The sequence below is a fragment of the Rattus norvegicus genome, chromosome 11 (genome assembly GCF_021556685.1).
Source record: "Rattus norvegicus strain SHRSP/BbbUtx chromosome 11, alternate assembly SHRSP_T2T, whole genome shotgun sequence".
Taxonomy (NCBI): domain Eukaryota; kingdom Metazoa; phylum Chordata; class Mammalia; order Rodentia; family Muridae; genus Rattus; species Rattus norvegicus.
In genome coordinates, this window is record NC_141544.1 from 28,050,789 (window position 1) to 28,068,857 (window position 18,069).

The 18,069-nt window shown below is 39.3% G+C and overlaps 1 long non-coding RNA gene across 29 annotated transcripts in view; it reads left to right on the top strand.

The window, feature by feature from the left end:
• The window catches only part of LOC148002471 (uncharacterized), a 219,017-nt gene that overhangs the window by 32,833 nt on the left and 168,115 nt on the right, over positions 1-18,069 (top strand). For 3 of the 29 annotated variants that reach the window (XR_015632909.1, XR_015632931.1, XR_015632924.1), the window contains one exon: positions 522-627. The exons of 24 other annotated variants lie outside the window; for them this stretch is intronic. This is a non-coding gene — a long non-coding RNA (uncharacterized LOC148002471). Of the gene's footprint in view, positions 1-521; positions 628-4,219; positions 4,286-18,069 lie in introns of those variants that run through there. 2 more of the 29 variants (XR_015632911.1, XR_015632927.1) reach the window with 1 other exon arrangement.

Here is an 18,069-nt window from a genome sequence, read left to right on the forward strand (position 1 = left end):
GTGAAGTTCTTTCTACCCACCAGAGTTATCCAAACATTGTGTTGTATGTAAATATATTCTACAATTCTAAGAAGCACTTCACTCTATCCTTATACATTTATTTCAGAATTGATTTTGGATATATTATAATCTTACAAATCTTAAGATAATTCAATAAAAAATACAATGAATTTCTAATGATGGTTTTGTGTTGTTTTATTTGTAAATACTTCGGAATATCAGTTGTGATGGTTAATCTCGAAAAGATTGTTAAAAAATGTATTTATTTTGTTTGGGAAGCCACATGGCAGGCTGGAGGGATCAAATGTAGGTTTGATAACAAGTACTCTGAGGAGATGAGCCATCTCCATGATCCCAACATGATAAGATTTAGAATCTCCCTGAAGACGATCATATGCATATGACTATGATGATAGTTTAGCAAGTTTTAGTTGAAATATAAAGATTAACCCTGGATGTAGTGGTTGAGGTCCAGGACTACCTATAAAGTGACCCCAGTACTCATTATTGTTTGTTTCCAGACTGTGCACAGGATGGGATCAACTGGCTCCTCCAAGAGCATGCTACCACAATGGATGCCCTTGCTGTCATGAGTTTCCTCAACAGTAAACTATATCCTCAAACTAAGAACTCCTTCTTTAAGTTACTTTCACCAGGTGTTTTGTAGTAGGAATAAGGAATGTAGCTAATATCCCACTATCCTGATTATTTATTGATATATAACAATCTATCTCTGAACACATATTTTGTTACCACCTCTCATGGATCCGTGAATGTGTTGATCTAGAGCCTCAGAAGTCTATGGTGGCATGGTGGCTTCACCTTGAGTCACTTGATGCCCTGCTCATCCCTTCATTGGTCCTGAGCTGTGAAGATTAAAGAGCAAAGAACTCAGATGGCCTAGGGGTTTTTGAAGCTCCTACATGATAGCTCAGAGTTCCAAGGTACATGTGTCTCAACATAGAAGTGGCCATGTTCATGTCTTTTATCTGGCCTAGAATGAAAGGTTGGTTGAAAGAATTACTGTGTTCTCAGGGTGGAGGAATTTGGACTTCTACTTCATGATGGAAAGGATATCAAAGAATTTGCAGGTATATCTTTAAGTTAACAAAGTGAGAATGTAAACTTATAATTTTATTTTATGGACTAAAAGTCTTATTTAACAATCAATTAGTTCAGGAAAATAATCCAAATAGCACCCTGTGTTCCTCATGCTACCATTGGGCCAGCCACATCTATTGACACTCTGCTGTATTTCCTGAAGAGTTAAATTAAACTCTGTCCTCATCTAAGCTTCAGGTTGTTTTCCAGGGCCCTTTCTCTTCCAGCCCTAAGCTGCCTCTACTCTGGACAGGGACGAGGCAAGGATGGCTGCAGATATTGTCTGGAGTGTTCTTTCCAAATTTTCCTGTTACAATCTTTATGTACTGACCACCCTCATCACCAGTCCTACCTAGGACATGGTTTTCTAAATATTTCTCTACCCTCCTACACCAGGAACAACCTCAACAATAGAAACTTTGGGCATCCATGCACGCTCAGGCCTAGTTATAATTCCCTTTTTCCCCTTCCATCTTTATTAAATTGAGTATTTCTTATTTACATTTCAATTGTTATTCCCTTTCCCAGTTTCCAGGTCAACATCCCCCTAACCCCTCTCACTCCCCTTCTTTATGGGTGTTCCCCTCCCCATCCTCCCCCCATTACCGCCCTCCCCCCAACAATCACGTTCACTGGGGGTTCAGTCTTAGCAGGACCCAGGGCTTCCCCTTCCACTGGTGCTCTTACTAGGATATTCATTGCTACCTATGGGGTCAGAGTCCAGGGTCAGTCCATATATAGTCTTTAGGTAGTGGCTTAGTCCCTGGAAGCTCTGGTTGGTTGGCATTGTTGTTCATAAGGGGTCTCGAGCCCCTTCAAGCTCTTTCAGTCCTTTCTCTGAATTCTTCAACGGGGGTCCCATTCTCAGTTCAGTGGTTTGCTGCTGGCATTCGCCTATGTATTTGCTGTATTCTGGCTGTGTCTATCAGGAGAGATCTACATCCGGTTCCTGTCAGCCTGCACTTCTTTGCTTCATCGATCTTATCTAGTTTGGTGGCTGTATATGTATGGGCCACATGTGGGGGAGGCTCTGAATGGGTGTTCCTTCAGTCTCTGTTCTAAACTTTGCCTCCCTATCCCCTCCCAAGGGTATTCTTGTTCCCCTTTTAAAGAAGGGGTAAAGCATCCGCATTTTGGTCATCCTTCTTGAGTTTCATGTGTTCTGTGCATTCTAGCATTTAGGCTAATATCCATTTATCAATGAATGAGTGCATACCATGTGTGTTTTTCTGTGATCGGGTCACCTCACTCAGGATGATATTTTCCAGTTCCGTCCATTTGCCTATGAATTTCATAAAGTCATTGTTTTTGATAGCTGAGTAATATTCCATTGTGTAGATGTACCACATTTTCTGTATCCATTCCTCTGTTGAAGCGCATCTGGGTTCTTTCCAGCTTCTGGCTATTATAAATAAGGCTGCGATGAACATAGTGGAGCACGTGTCTTTGTTATATGTTGGACCATCTTTTGGTATATACCCAAGAGAGGTATAGCTGTGTCCTCAGGTAGTTCAATGTCCAATTTTCTGAGGAACCTCCAGACTGATTTCCAGAATGGTGGTACCAGTCTGCAATCCAACCAACAATGGAGGAGTGTTCCTTTTTCTCCACATCCTCACCAGCATCTGCTGTCTCCAGAGGTTTTGATCTTAGCCATTCTGACTGGTGTGAGGTGGAATCTTAGGGTTGTTTTGATTTGCATTTCCCTTATGACTAAAAATTTTGAACATTTCTTTCTTTTTTTCTTTCTTTTTTTCGGGGCTGAGGACCGAACCCAGGGCCTTGCACTTTCTAGGCAAGCACTCTATCACTGAGCTAAATCCCCAACCCCTGAACTTTCTTTAGGTGCTTCTCAGCCATTTGGCATTCCTCAACTGTGAATGCTTTGTTTAGCTCTTAACCCCATTTTTTAATAGGGTTATTTGTCTCCCTGCAGTCTACCTTCATGAGTTCTTTATATATTTTGGATATGAGCCCTCTATCAGTTGTAGGGTTGGTAAAGATCTTTTCCCAATCTGTTAGTTGCCATTTTGTCCTAACCACAGTGTCCTTTGCCTTACAGAAGCTTTGTAGTTTTATGAGATTCCATTTGTCGATTCTTGATCTTCGAGCATAAGCCTTTGGTGTTTTGTTCAAGAAATTTTTTCCAGTGCCCATGTGTTCGAGATTCTTCTCCACTTTTTCTTCTATTAGTTTGAGTGTATCTGGTTTGATGTGGAGGTCCTTGATCCACTTGGACTTAAGCTTTGTATAGGGTGATAAGAATGGATCAATCTACATTCTTCTACATGCTGACCTCCAGTTGAACCAGCACCATTTGCTGAAAATGCTATCTTTTTTCCATTGGATGGTTTTGGCTCCTTTGTCAAAAATCAAGTGACCATAGGTGTGTGGGTTCATTTCTGGGTCTTCAATTCTATTCCACTGGTCTATCTGTCTGTCTCTGTACCAATACCATGCAGTTTTTATCACTATTGCTCTGTAATACTGCTTGAGTTCAGGGATAGTGATTCCCCCAGAAGTCCTTTTATTGTTGAGGATAGTTTTAGCTATCCTGGGCGTTTTGTTATTCCAGATGAATTTGCAAATTGTTCTGTCTAACTCTACGAAGAATTGGATTGTAATTTTGATGGGGATTGTGTTGAATCTGTAGATTGCTTTTGGTAAAATGGCCATTTTTTACAATGTTAATCCTGCCAATCCATGAGCATGGGAGATCTTTCCATTTTCTGAGATCTTCGATTTCTTTCTTCAGAGACTTGAAGTTCTTATCATACAGATCTTTCACTTGCTTGGTTAAAGTCACACCGCGGTACTTTATATTATTTGGGACTATTATGGCGGGTGTCGTTTCCCTAATTTCTTTATAATTCTATCAAGCACATTGCTCTCAGTGGTACTTTATTCCAGTGTGTTATGGTCACCTTACACCTCCCCTGAGTCTGCTTGCTAGACATTGAGCATGTATTCCTCTACAGAGGTTTTATTTTTTTCTTTTCCTGTTTCCAATATTGTGCTTCTCTTATAACCCTAATATGCTTGCTTATTGTGCCATATTTCTGTTCATATTCTAATAAAAACTCATTTCAGTGACTGATTTAATCCACTTTCCTCATAGGAAGACTTCATATATGGCAAATATCTTGTTCACTGTGCCGCTCTACAATCTAGAAGCACACAGAAGGTACAAATTAAGTCACTGAATTTTTCTTTCATTCCCTGTTTGGAAAATTTAAAGCACTTATAATATCATTTAGGTCACCAAAATATAATTTACTTACTATTTCCTTTCAACTATTTCTCATTGTATACACTGGAAAATTACTCTGTAATTATGAACTCCTGGATATTTTTAGAGGCATCCTATTTCCTCATACAAAGATGCTGACCTTTGGACAAGTTTCTTCTTTCTACTTCTTTTTCTGTCTTTCATCAATGTATTTTTGCTATATCCTAGGGAAATATTTCTGCGTCTTTCAATGCATTTATTTTCACTTTATCTCTGGTTATTGAAGGCATGTGTTATGGTGGTTTTGTTTTCTTTTTAATAATATTTGATGAATTCTTTGAGAATTTTGTGCAATGAAGATTTGCCTTAGTTTCATTTAGTTTTATAAAATTGACAATACATTTTGCTGTAACCTATGCATACTTCTAATCATCTTATGTATAGTTACATTAATTTAAAATATATTTTCTTGTTGCTTTTTATTACCTTTGCTTCATTGTCCCCAGCCTGGTTTTCATTCATAACTTTTGTACCGATTAGAGAGAATTCCTGATAAACTGAGAAGTTGACCTCTGGGGAAGGGTAGTGTCTGTTAAGGCTGTAGACGGCCCTTGGTTTTCAGTTAGTAAAGGGAAGGATTTACTGGCTCAGTGCTGCTTCTAACTCAAAATCTTCCATTATCATCATTATCTAAATCACACCCAGGCCCCTTTGTTCTAGATGATGTTCATACCTGGAGACAAACACTGCTATAAACTGCAGACCATCAGTGGTTGGAGAGTACAACAGTCTTGGTACTTTCCCTGTAGTAACCAACTAATATTACCCCCAGAAACAGCCTGCATGATAATGGCAAGATCTCTCTTAGCTTTTTTGTTTTTAATTTTATTTTGTTTGTATATGTGTTGTTTGCTCGCATGTGTATCTGTCTGCTCTGTGTGTGCCTGGTGCCCGTAAAGATCAGAAGATTGTAAGTTGCCATGTGGGTTCTGGAAATTGAACCCTGGTCCTCTCAAAGAGCATCTAATGCTCTTAAGTGATGAAGCACCACTCCATCTCCTCCATTTGGCTTTTAGCAATATACTGAGGACATATTTGCAGGTAAGTTTCTGATTCTTTTAAGTGGCTACATAGTATTCCATTCTGTACCAGAATTTATAATTAAGTTACTCCTGGCAGATTTTTTTTCTAAGTCTATAATCTTAAATTGTACTTTTATTAATTATTCATGAAGTAGGAATAAAAGTACTGGATTTTTATGTGTGCACGTGTACACATTTAACATTACTTTGTGCTTCCACCAAAATTAGAGGAGAATATGAGGACTTTTTGCAAGCTTAATACCTGGAGTGCTATGTGAATATTCTGACCAGCATTGCTTCTCTTATAAATTTTCTCTCTTATATTTTTCTTTCTAATATTTATAAATGTTTATTGCATTGTGCCATCGACTATGATAATAGAATGATACAGAATCCACCTATTCTTTGCATATGGTGACTAATTTTTAAACGTTATGTATTGAGTAAAATATGTATTTCCCACTGGTCTGGAATATCAGATTTATCAGATTTATAGATTCTAATAAATAGTTGTTTTATTTCCAAACTTAATTGTGGCCCACTGACTTACTGGTCTCTTCTTGTATTTATTCTGGATGTTATTTCACAGCGTGGAAATTCATTTAAGTATCTGTCAGGCCACGTAGCTTCTTGTCATTCTTTTTCAATATTTTCTTAGCTTTTGTGTCTTCCTGTCTATTTTAAAAAACAAAAATGACTCCATGTGAAACTTCTGTTGGGAGTAAGAATGCATTCATTTAAAGCTGGGAGTGGGCTTTATATAAATGGAGTTAAGTCTTTTTAGTTGGGAAAATACTGAATCCTTTTTCAGATTTCTATTAAAGAGTTCTGATTAGTTTCTTTTACTTGTTAATTTTATACTATCATTTTTTTGTTCATGTAATAACAATACTTTTATAGTTTTTGATTAATGAAGACTTACTGATTACTTTCAAATAGTTAATGAACTTTTAATATGTCCCTGCACATTTTTCCTTTTCAATTATATATTTTATCACAGAGAGCTTCTTTATATAACTTATTTATTGGTTGAAAATTATTTTGTCACAATTATATGATCTAAAAGTGTTAGTACCTTGTTTTCTTCTTTTCTGAAGTTTAGTCACTTAGTGGAGTCTTTCCCATAACTATAACATAAATTAAATGTTCCAGACTCTTGGAGACATTTGATTAACACGTGATGTCTTCTAGCTTTTGATAGAGACTCTTGTTAGTACATGATTATTTTAAGTTTTCCTCTTTAGGTCCCATATATGCCCATGTTAAATGCATTTAGAACCTATATTGTGAGATTACATGTATTTGGCCTACATGTATTTGCGTGTTAAAATGATCTAGAAACATCTGTCATATTTCTCTGGGAACTAGAAATAATCTTACATTTCCTGAGAAAACACCCCTGGACTAACGTCTTCTGTTATGAGATATGTAATTTATTTGTCCCAGTACAATGCCTAACACTTATTGTTATTTTGCTGTTCCTTTTTATTTCATGCTTACATCTATAACCAGAGTCCTGCAGTGTACTGAAACTTTCCTAAATGCTTTCCTTTTGACGTCTTGATTTTCTTCAAATCTTACCCAGTGCCTTCTGTGTCCATGTGCTGCTGTGGCGCTCTTCTCAGGCTCCAATTTTCCATCTGGATCTGGGCGCTACTTGGCAACTCTTTTCTGTGGTAGCAGCGGCCTCGTCAGCTCCAGGGAGGGAGGGGGAACTTTACATCCTCCTTTGGCAGGAAGAAACACTTCCTGCATGATGTCCAAAATGAAAATAAATTACCCACTGTGCAGAAACATGGAAGTCATGATATTCTTGATGAAATATCATTAAGCTGTCTCCTGGCAGTCATGCTTTGGGGTCTTACTGTTTATAATACCACCAGGCTTATTTTTCGATGAGGTTCAGAAAAATTTAGCAATTAAATAAAACTTGTGTGTTCTGTGAAGTATAACTTTCCCTTTCACTATTTCTTTACACTTTAGCATTTTGTGAGTGTTGAAGGGTGTCATCCAGGGTATTTGTGTCTATTTCTGTCATTTATAACAGTGGTAGGGTTTAATGAATAGAGGTGACTTGGGCATGTGTATCAAGCAAGACGGCATTGAAGAGGATCATAGCTATGATTCTAAAGTTAGATCCTCAAAATGGGACCTTTTCACACGCCACTAAAATTGGATAATTGACATGCCCCAGTGTATTTCCTCTCCAACAATAAATCCTGTTAGTAAGATCATTAATGCATGGTTCTTTGTCCTTTGCTTCAGGTATAAGCTGATTCTACATCTTCTGTCTTCCCTTGACCTTTCAGCACGCTAGTTATTTTGTTTTCCTTGTAAGTCAGAGTGCCCCATTCTTACAACCCTTCTTTTATTTACTTAACTTTTTAATTTGGTTGTGATTATCGTCCAGCTTCTTGGTGTTCTTTAACAAAGAAAACCCAAAGAATGCTGAACGCTTTTAAAATGCCAAGTAGGGCAGAGAAATTACCTCACTTGTTTTCATGTGTGATACTTATGAACAATCATCCAATTCAGTATTTGTTTTTCTGGCAGGAATATTCATTATTGACTCATCCCTTCTATTCCCTTTCTTGTGACCTTGAAGGCAATGCATAATGAATATAAAATGAAATTTAAACATGGGGGCGCGATTGGGGGTCACAGAAAGGTGGCATTATGCTTTCTCAAAATTAGCTTAGCATCTGTGATGTTTGTTAGGCAAACAAACTTTAGGTATTAAATCAACAGTATATTGACAGTGGTTCAAAATTCAAATGCTACCCAAGCACTCTCTTCCTTCAGCAGCAGTGTAAACAGGATCACATTAAACATTCTTATTGCTGATGTTATCATAATTTTGATTTAGTTCCTACAAACAATTTTATAGCTTTTATCTTTACATTTCAAGCTAATCACCTCATGCTGTCATTTCACTCTTTGAGGGAAGAGTTACACAGTTGAGGACTAGGAATTCGGTATTTCACATCACTTTACAGTTTATAAAACAATTGCATATACATGATGCCATTCGATTTCACAGCCTCATGTGGTAGCTATACAAGAATTTTTAGATCCATTTTGAAGAATGGAGGGTCAGTTTTGGAAACAGTCTAGAGGGCTGACACATGGAGCCTAATTGTGTGGGTACCCAGGGAGTGGGATGGTACATAGTTTCTTTGGCCACCAGTGTAAAAGTAAGTGTACATTCACGTGATGTAATTCTCGTGCCTATATTACAGCCAGGGAGATTAAAGGTATGTGTCACGTCTGCATTTCAGCCATATCACACAGCCCTAGCTCTTTGGACGTGATCCCTTACCAGAGTAGCCATGTTGCTTCATTAAAATTCCTCTACGTCTAGTCCATTATTTTCTTTTTCAAGAACAAAATGAATCAAGAAAAGCTTAGTTGTGACTCTATCAATTTGTTTCATTTTTGAACTTTGATTAGAGCAGAGCTTGGTGGCAATGTTGAAGAATGCATGGACTGATTGTGACATACAAAAACTGATAAGGAATGGATTAGAGAAAAGTGGAAGCTGAATGAGCAGAGTGTGCTGCAAACGGCTGTGGACATCAGAGACGCCATTGCCCCTTGTTGCCAATGCAGTTTAATAACCAAATTGATGGAGGAACTTAGTATTGGTCAAGTAAAAGATGAAAGTAGGGCATATGTGGGTGCCTTTTGTTAATAAAGCTAATGTTTATAGTATGTATGTATTATGATTTGTGTTTGTAATTATAAGATTAATGACTATAAACCATCATGATGGTGCTAGAGAAATGACTAAGGTTTACGAGAACTTTCTGTTCTTGCAGAGGACCTACCTGTGTTTGGTTCCCAGCATCCACCGTAGGCAGCTCATAACTACCAAAACTTGTAGGGGTTGAGATGCCCCCTGACCTGTGAGAGCATCTGCAAGCATGTGGTGTCATGGAGTACACAAATTATGTACACACAGTCAAAGATACATAAAAATACTAAACGTTTTTTCTTAAATCCTTCTTCATAGATGTGAGGAACCAGAGCTATAGAGTTAGTTCTTTGAAAGCGGCATGAGGGACTCACTCATTTTGACAAGACTGTAGATACTGCAGCCTTGGGAACAACCTGGGCATAGTGCCTTGTAGCTTTGTCACTGCATGCTGGGCTACTCTATGCTGTCATGTTTCCATTTCCTTTTCTTAATGCAAGTGTTACAAATATTTGATGAAGAAGAAGCACATGATTCACATCAGGCATAACTCTTACATTTAAATATGGTTGTTTGATTTGAAGCAAAATGTAAAATGCAGGGATTTTCTGGAGGTACAATTTGCTGTCTTATGTTTTAGCTTGCAATGATCTTATAAGAATATTCTAGAATTGAAATGTAACTAATCTATGACTTTAGTAGGAGCATCTACCTTTAATGTGTACTTTTCAAACATTACTCTAGTGCAGGGATTTCTCCTCCCTGTGATGTTCTGGCATTTACTTCTGGCTTATTGCCACTGTCTCCCATGGCCAAAACCCAACTCCTTGGGAAGAAGAGGGGAGCTGCTGTCAGTTCTCAACATGCCTACCTTTTGCACCTGAAAAATCATAAATGTGCTAGCAGATGCTGTACTGAATTGATGAAAGGCAGAAGCCAAATAAAATAGCAATCCTTCTTTAAATGGACTGAGTTCAATTAAGCACACACATATCTACAAGCGCTCTCTGGGTGTTGCACAAAGCATATAGAAACGTGTTACTGTTTGCTTCAGAAGACTTCAATGCATATAACACGTTATGATTGACGGACATTTGGTTTTACTTACAAATAAGTATTCTTGTGAGGAGGACATTGTCCCAAAGAGAATGTTGCCTCTGCATCTCCATTTAAATTCTTAGTGCTTTTATCGTTCCAGGAGGTGGTATGAGGGATAAGGTGCTCCCGCACCTCCACTGAGAGTCTTGGCACTACCTGCGAGTGGTGTGGATTTGCTTAATATTTGCATTCTTGGGAGAGCTGGTAGCTAACAATACTAGGTATCTTAAATCTTACCCTCTTCTGCTGTGACTCGGAAGTTGTACTTTACAAGTCAGTGGATAAAATCTACTAGCTCAAAGATGTCACTCACACACACGCACACACACATATAATACATACATTCACAATCCAAATTCCACAAACCTACTTAATTAGAAATGAACTATGGAACTTAATGGAAAGTCCCACATGAAGAAACAAAATGACTAGTAAACACTTAAAGATATGCTCAGTATCCCTATATATCAAAGAAATGCAGAGAAACTATGCTAAAATCTATCTCTCCCAGTCAGAATGACCACCATTAGAAACACAAATGACTGTACTGGGTTGAATTCAGGGGAGGTAAATCCTCATTCATTCTTGGTAGGTGGATAAAGTTCTGCAGCTACTTTGGAAGTCAATATATAGGTTTCAAAAAACAAAACAAAGCAAATATGAAACAGCTGTACAACTTTTATGTTTTATGGCAGAGTCCCTTGAATAGCTTTGTTTATTACTTTTCCCTATTCAAAAAGACTGAGGAACTGGATTAACCTAGATGTTCATTAACTGATGAATGGATGATACAAATGTAGTACATATACACAAAGGAATATTATGCTGATGAAAAGGAAAATGGAACCATAAAATGTGCAGGTAAATGGATGGAACCAAAAAAAATTATTCTGAGTGAGGTAACTTAGGCAGCATAAGACATGTTTCATGCTCTCTCATGTGAACATCCTAGCTCCAAATTTTTTGTTTTGTTTTGAAAGAACGAGAGTTGGGGCCAATCTGGGGCCAGTGGGAAAATTCCCACCACAAACCTCCAAGCACAAGGACCCCCTCCTTTCCAGGAAGAAAAAAAGATGGTTTAGTTTCTGGAACAGCTACAAGCCAAACTGTCACACAAAGCTATCTGTGGCTTCCAATCAACCCCCTCTCCCCTGTCCCCTTGAGAAAGTCTTGAACAGTACACTGAGTCTGATCTGAAAGTTGTTTCACTCCACCACATGGACATAGTACCCTGCCTAGTTACCATTGTACAAATCCTGCCCCAATTGTTTGAATTCTGTCCCAGTTTGGTTACAAGGTATATAACTCTCTTATAGAGTCTGCTCAGGGTCTCCCCTTGAAGTGGGAGGACCCCAACATGTCGTAATTAACCTTTTCTTGCTATTGCATCTATTACTGCCTTCATGAGTCTCATTCAAGAGGTCCTGGAAGAGGTTCAACTCCGACCTCACACATGCAGAGGCTCAGAAAATAGAATCAGGCATTGTTGAGGATATGTATTTATGAGGGAGGTAGGAGAATGGGGTGAAATGAAATGAGAGGAGAGACACCAGATGAAAGAGGGTTCAGACAGGTAGCAGAAAGATGGAAATGGGGAGATAAAAGGTCAAGGGAAGATTTCAACAAAATGAGGTGCACATGAGGAAGCTACGTGGGGACCTATATTTTGCAACCCAAATTAAAATACAATAGGGACTAGTAGAACATATGTATATGAAAGAGCAATGGGAAAAATTTAGAGCTGAAGCCCATTCAGGATTAAGTAGTTGGGGTGACAAAGAAGAGGGATAAAGAATGGATTAACATAAAGTAGGGGTGTATGAAGAAGTCTTCCAAAACCCAAGTACTTTGTAAGTTAATTAAAAATAAAAACGTTAAGGGAGTTCGAACAGAAGTAGTCAGTGCTATTGAACAGCTCTGTTTTCACATGACATGGGTTTATAAATAAAATATGGGGAGGGGAACACCCATAAAGAAGGGGAGGGGGAGGGAAAGGGAATAACACTCGAAATGTATATAAGAAATACTCAAGTTAATTAAAAAAAATCAGTCCCAGGCACTGGTTATCTCTTTATACATTTTTAGTCAACGAGGCCCCACTGCCACTCAAAGCAACACAGGCTTTTCCCCCTGCTCACGGTTGCTCACCGTAACCACACTGGAAGATTCTGTTGAGGAGCAGACCACACTCTTTGGTTGCAGGACACAGAGAGATCCATTTTGAATAGGAAAATCCTCTTGCTGCCTAATTTTCATAATAGTGGAAGGTGCTATGTAGACTTCTGTGGGTGAAAAGATATCAATGGTCTTATAATTCCTGGATGATTTATGACACAATTCTGACCTACTGGGGCAGTATTTGCAAGAATGTTTTCTTTTTCTATTGTATATTTTTATTTACATTTCAAATGTCATTCCCTTTCCCAGTTTCCTGGCCATAAGCCCCCTATCCCAGCCCTCCTACCTTCTTCTGAGGGTGTTCTCCCTCCCCAAACACCTCTCCTTCCCACCTCTCCACCCTGACATTCCCCTCCACTCTCCACTGGGGATTCCAGCCTTGGCAGGACCAAGGGCCTCTCCTCCCATTGGTGCCCAACAAAGCCATCCTCTGCTACGTATGCAGCTGGAGTCATGGGGTTGGTCCATGTGTAGTCTTTGGATGGTGGTTTCGTCCCTGGTAGCTCTGGTTGGTTGATATTGTTGTTCTTCCTCTGGGGTTGCAAACCCCTTCAGCTCCTTCAGTCTCTTCCTCTAACTCTTCCTTTGGGGACCCTATTCTCAGTTCAGTGGTTGTGAGCATCCACCTCTGTATTTGTCATGCTCTGGCTGAGCCTCTCAGGAGACAGCTGTATAACCAACCACTCTCTTGATTGGATTTCAGGCCTGTCTAAAGAAGGACGGTCCTGCCTAATACCATAAACTTAGTTTAAAAAGCATGTTACAGAAATCATAGGACCTAGAGATGATCATATGGATGCTTTTAGAAATGGCACTATTGTCAAACTGTCTTCTAAATATTCCTATTTCTGCCCATAAATTTGCATTGTTCTAAATCTTGGTAAGCGTATTGCTGTTGGAAATGATCAATGCAGAAATGCATTGCTGTTCAAAATGATGAAATTATGGGACTGTGAGTGCTCAGTGGTAGATGGGACATCGCTCTCTATCCCTTCCTTGGTTCAGGGAATATCATAGAAGAAGGGACAAAACGTTTTCAAAATCAAGCTCAGCAGAATTCAGACATGGATGGTAAGGAGGGTCTGAGGTTTTTACCCCAAACTGAAAACTTGAGTCAGTTTGTGGTTGCTGGAGGCCTCTGAGAGGTGATAGATTTCCCATAACTCAGTGGATTATACCCACTCTCATATGCATCTGAGCAGTAGTAATAGACTTATGAGTTAAAAACTAGACTAAGAAAAGGAGGGTGTGAAGGTTGGAGGGACATGTTATTTAGGGACTAGAGGGGACTCGGAAGTGGGAGCCGAGAAGTAGATGCAATCGAGATACATCATAGACATATGCAATGCTGTCAAAGTATAAACAAAACTGAACTGCTAGAAGCACTCGAGGGTGAAGATATCTTCACAGAGCACAGACCCCAACAAGTAGATGGAAGTTATTACAATGATGCTACACAATTGAGCTACACCAGGGATTTTTCACAGGAAAATATAGCAAATGAGAACCAGTTAATTGTTGCAGAAACTTTAAGTATGAATCAGTGAGTACCAGGTATATATGTGAGTATTTTCATGAGCCTGTTACATGTCTGTAAATGACTCCTAGGCCCTCTCTGCTCGGGTCCATGCTGTGTTTGTAGTTCTGCTGGCTAGACCGCATGGAAAGCCTGCCTCCCTGTCATGACTGGAGTCTGGACACACCTGAAGCACCCATGCCTCCTTCTTTGCTCACAAACAAAGCCTCCGAAACAAGGTTGACAGGAGGTGAATGACTCCTTCAGTGTTCGTTTTGCTTGAGGGAACAACCAAAAGCCCCTGGTGAGGAGGTGAAGATCTATTGTCCATGAAGGATTAGAATTTCAGCTTCCTGCTCAGTGCTGCTGCAATCTGCCTTCATTTCTACAAGATGCAAATAGCTCTCCTTGGCGTCCCTGACCTTCAGCTGCACCTGTCATTCCTGTAGTCATGTTGAGAAAATGGCTTCTTCACGAAAGGTCGACTATTTGTCATGTAATAAACTACATTTCTTTTTCTTAAAATTACCTCAGACTGTAAGGTAAGAAGTTAGGTTGCCAAAATCTCCACAGTCGAGCTTGTGGGAATCACAATGAATGCACCCACTTTGTGGACACTATAAATTTGTTTCCATGAGGTGAGTTTTTATTGAAAAATGTCAGGTTTGTTTACTCTGTCATTTTGGGCGGGTCTCCAGAGGGCACTCACAAGTTTCTCAGTTTTGAAGATCCTTATAGAATGTGACAAATCATTTATTACAAAATGAAAAAGAAAAAAGTAGGAAAATTAGAGCATTTTTAAGGACTCCAAGTTAGCTTCCATATTTATAGGATAAGAAAAGCTGTGTTGCTATCATAGAGACTAGAGTTTGCAGCAAAATAGTCTGGAAGGGGGTGTCCCTTGGCTGTACTGAGCAGCATGATACAAAAAAAAATGAGCAGATTGACCTTCTTGTAGACAAGGCTAAGCACATTGTGTCGTTAGCCTTACTTTATAACAGGTGACTCTAATAGCTCTTTTCAATGAGCATTGGTTCCTTCTAAGGGTAATAGCTCTAAATTCTGTTCATTTCCACTACCCCCACTTCTTTAAAAATATTTGCTTTTCTTCTTAGACAATGATATGCATATAAACAGTGCATAGTTTCTCTCGCCTCCTCTTGCCCCATCTCAAGCCTGTCTCTTCCTACTTTCATGCCTTTATATATGAGTGATCTGTCCCATTGCAATAAGGTTTGCAGAATACTTGCGGGATTATTTACTGGAGCATGGGCAGTTAGTCAGTGGTTACAGTCCTAAAGAAAATGACCCCATTCCTCTCAGCTATGATAAATTACCCATAGCCCCTGAGTTTGGGGTACAGCCTCATGAACTCTTCCCACTCCCATGATGAAACACTGACCGGCCCAGTCCTGTGCAGGTAACCACAGCTGTAGTGAGTTCCTGAGTGCATTGGCTAAGCTGATGTTCAAAAGACACTGCCCTGGAGCAGGCCTCCCAAGCTCTGGCACTTACACCATTTCAGCCCCAGTTTCTGTGATATTCTTTGAGCTTTGCATGTGGTAATGACATAGATATTCCAGTTAGGGTCGGTCACGCACTCCAACCAATTATTCTTTCTTCTTTGTCCTCTTGTGGCCTTCTGTATCAGCTGCTCTCCATGGGAAGAAGAATCTTCCCTGATGAAGGGTGAGAGCATCAGTAATCTATGGGTATAAGGGTGAGCCATTAGAAGGGAGCTTGATACTATGTCTATTTAACAAAACAAACTAAGTGATTCCTCCTGGGCCTATGGCTTTCCTAGCTGTGGTCTGTTGGCCATGTTTGCAGTACCAAGCATGAGTTCTGTCCCATGGAGCAAAAAGTAATAGGTTACTTCAATAACATTTAGGCTGTCATTGTACCTACCCATAGATCTATCTTACCACAATTATTATTTTACTTACTGGGGTTCATAACTGATTAAGACAAACTTTCTTTAATAATTTTTGGCTTGTTGTATGAGCATTCTCCCCTGCATAGGTTATATATATTCAAAGTGTAAATTAGTATCACATATTTTCAGTTAGCTTATAAAATAGCAAATTTTGGGCTGGAGAGATGGCTCAGTGGTTAAAAATACTGTACTGCTCTTCCAGAGGTCCTGAATTTAATTCCCAGCAACCACATGGCTGCTCACAACTATCTGTAATGAGAAATGGGATCCGATGTCCTCTTCTGGTGTATCTGAAGACAGTTACAGTGTACTCACTTATATAAAATAAATCTTTTTTTTAAAGAACTCTTTTGGACAGGAGCCGGGTAGAGCTGTCCACTGAGAGGCTCTGCCAGAGGCTGACCAAAACAGATACAGATGCTCACCAGACTGAGCACAGGACCCCAATGTAGGAGTTGGGGGAAGGACTGAAGGAGCTGAAGTAGTTTGCAACCCCATAGGAACAACAGCAGTATCAACCAACCAGACCCCCAAAGCTCCCAGGGACTAAATCAGCAACCAAAGAGTACACATGGAGGGACCCATGGCATATGTAGCAGAGGACTGCCTCATCTGACATCAATAGGAAGGGACATGCTTGGTCCTGAGGAGATTCAACAACATAGGGAAATGCTAGGGTGCTGAGGAAGGAGAAGTAGGTGGCAACCAGAGCACCCTTATAGAAGCACGGGGAGGGGGAAGGTGATAGGGAGTTTGTGGAGGTGAAACCAGGAAGGGGGACAACATTTGAAATGTAAATAAATACAGTAACTAATAATATAAAAAGGACTTTCTGTCTCCTAAAAGCACAGACTGGATACACCTTTAACGAGCTGGGAAAAATAAAAATAAAATAGCAAGTTTCTGTATTGCTTTTCAAACATACTTGGTGTTAGATATTTCTTCTCTAAACATGTTTTATTCTCCTTCCCTCCCACCACTTACAGCTTGCCCTCCACTGACTCCATTGCCTGATTCTATACCCACTGTGTTCTACTCTCTGCCCCATCCTTAAAACCCTTCTCCAGGGGCCCTTTACAGGTTCATGGTTTCTTCAGGTGCTTCAAATTAAAGGGTCACATCTGAAGAGTCAAAGCTAGAAGCTACATCTGAGAGAAACTGTGATGTTTGTCTCTCTGGTTCTATATTACCTCACTCGGAGCAGTGTTTCCAGTTTCTTCCGCTCACCTGCAAATTTCATTTATCTACACAGATGATAGAACAAAACTCCATTATGTTCATTACCACGTTTTTGATTACTCGTTCCTCAGTTGATGGTCACCCACATTATTTTGGTTTCCTAGACATTTTGCATAGAGTAGAAATGAAAATGGGTGAGCAAGTCTCCCTGGAGTAGGATATCCAGACCCTTTCATGTATGCCCAGCCTAGTATAGCTGAGATACATAACAGCTGTGTGTCAAGCTTTTCTGAGGATTCTCCATACTGATTTCTATAGTGGCCGTATACATTTTCACTCCCAGCAACAAGAAATAAGTCTTCCTCTTTTCCTACACCCAGATCAGCATTTCTTGTCATTTGTTTTTTTTCTTTAAAATAGAATTGAAAAAATTTAGATTACAATACAACAATACAATTATATAACTTCTTCATTTCCTTTCCCCTTCTAAATCTCTCCCGTGTACCTCCCATCTCTCTTCTAAATTCATGGCCTTTTTTTCTTTACACACACACACACACACACACACACACACACACACACACACACACACACCACACACCCCACATATGTATACATATATATTTCCCCTTAAATACTGAAATACAACCTGTGCAGTCAAATAATGTTAGTTGTATGCATTTGTTTTCAGAACTGACCATTTGGTATCGGATAACCAATTGTCTTGACCTTAGCTAGTCTGATTGAGAGAAGATGAAATCTCAAAGTAGTTTTATTTTGAATTTCTATGCTAGTGAAAGATGTTGTACACTTTGAACGCTATTGATTGGTTATTTGTGTTTCTCTTTTGAGAACTTGAGAACGTTCTGTTCTTTTCTGTTCCATATCTCAGTTTTTAAAATGTTTTATTTAGGTGTATTTGTGTGTTTCCTTTTTCTTTTCTTTTCTTTTCCTTTATTGGATATTTTTTAATATTTACATTTCAAATGTTATCCCCTTTCCTAGTTTCCCCTGCAGAATCCTGCTTTCCCATCTCCATCCTGCTTCTATGAGGGT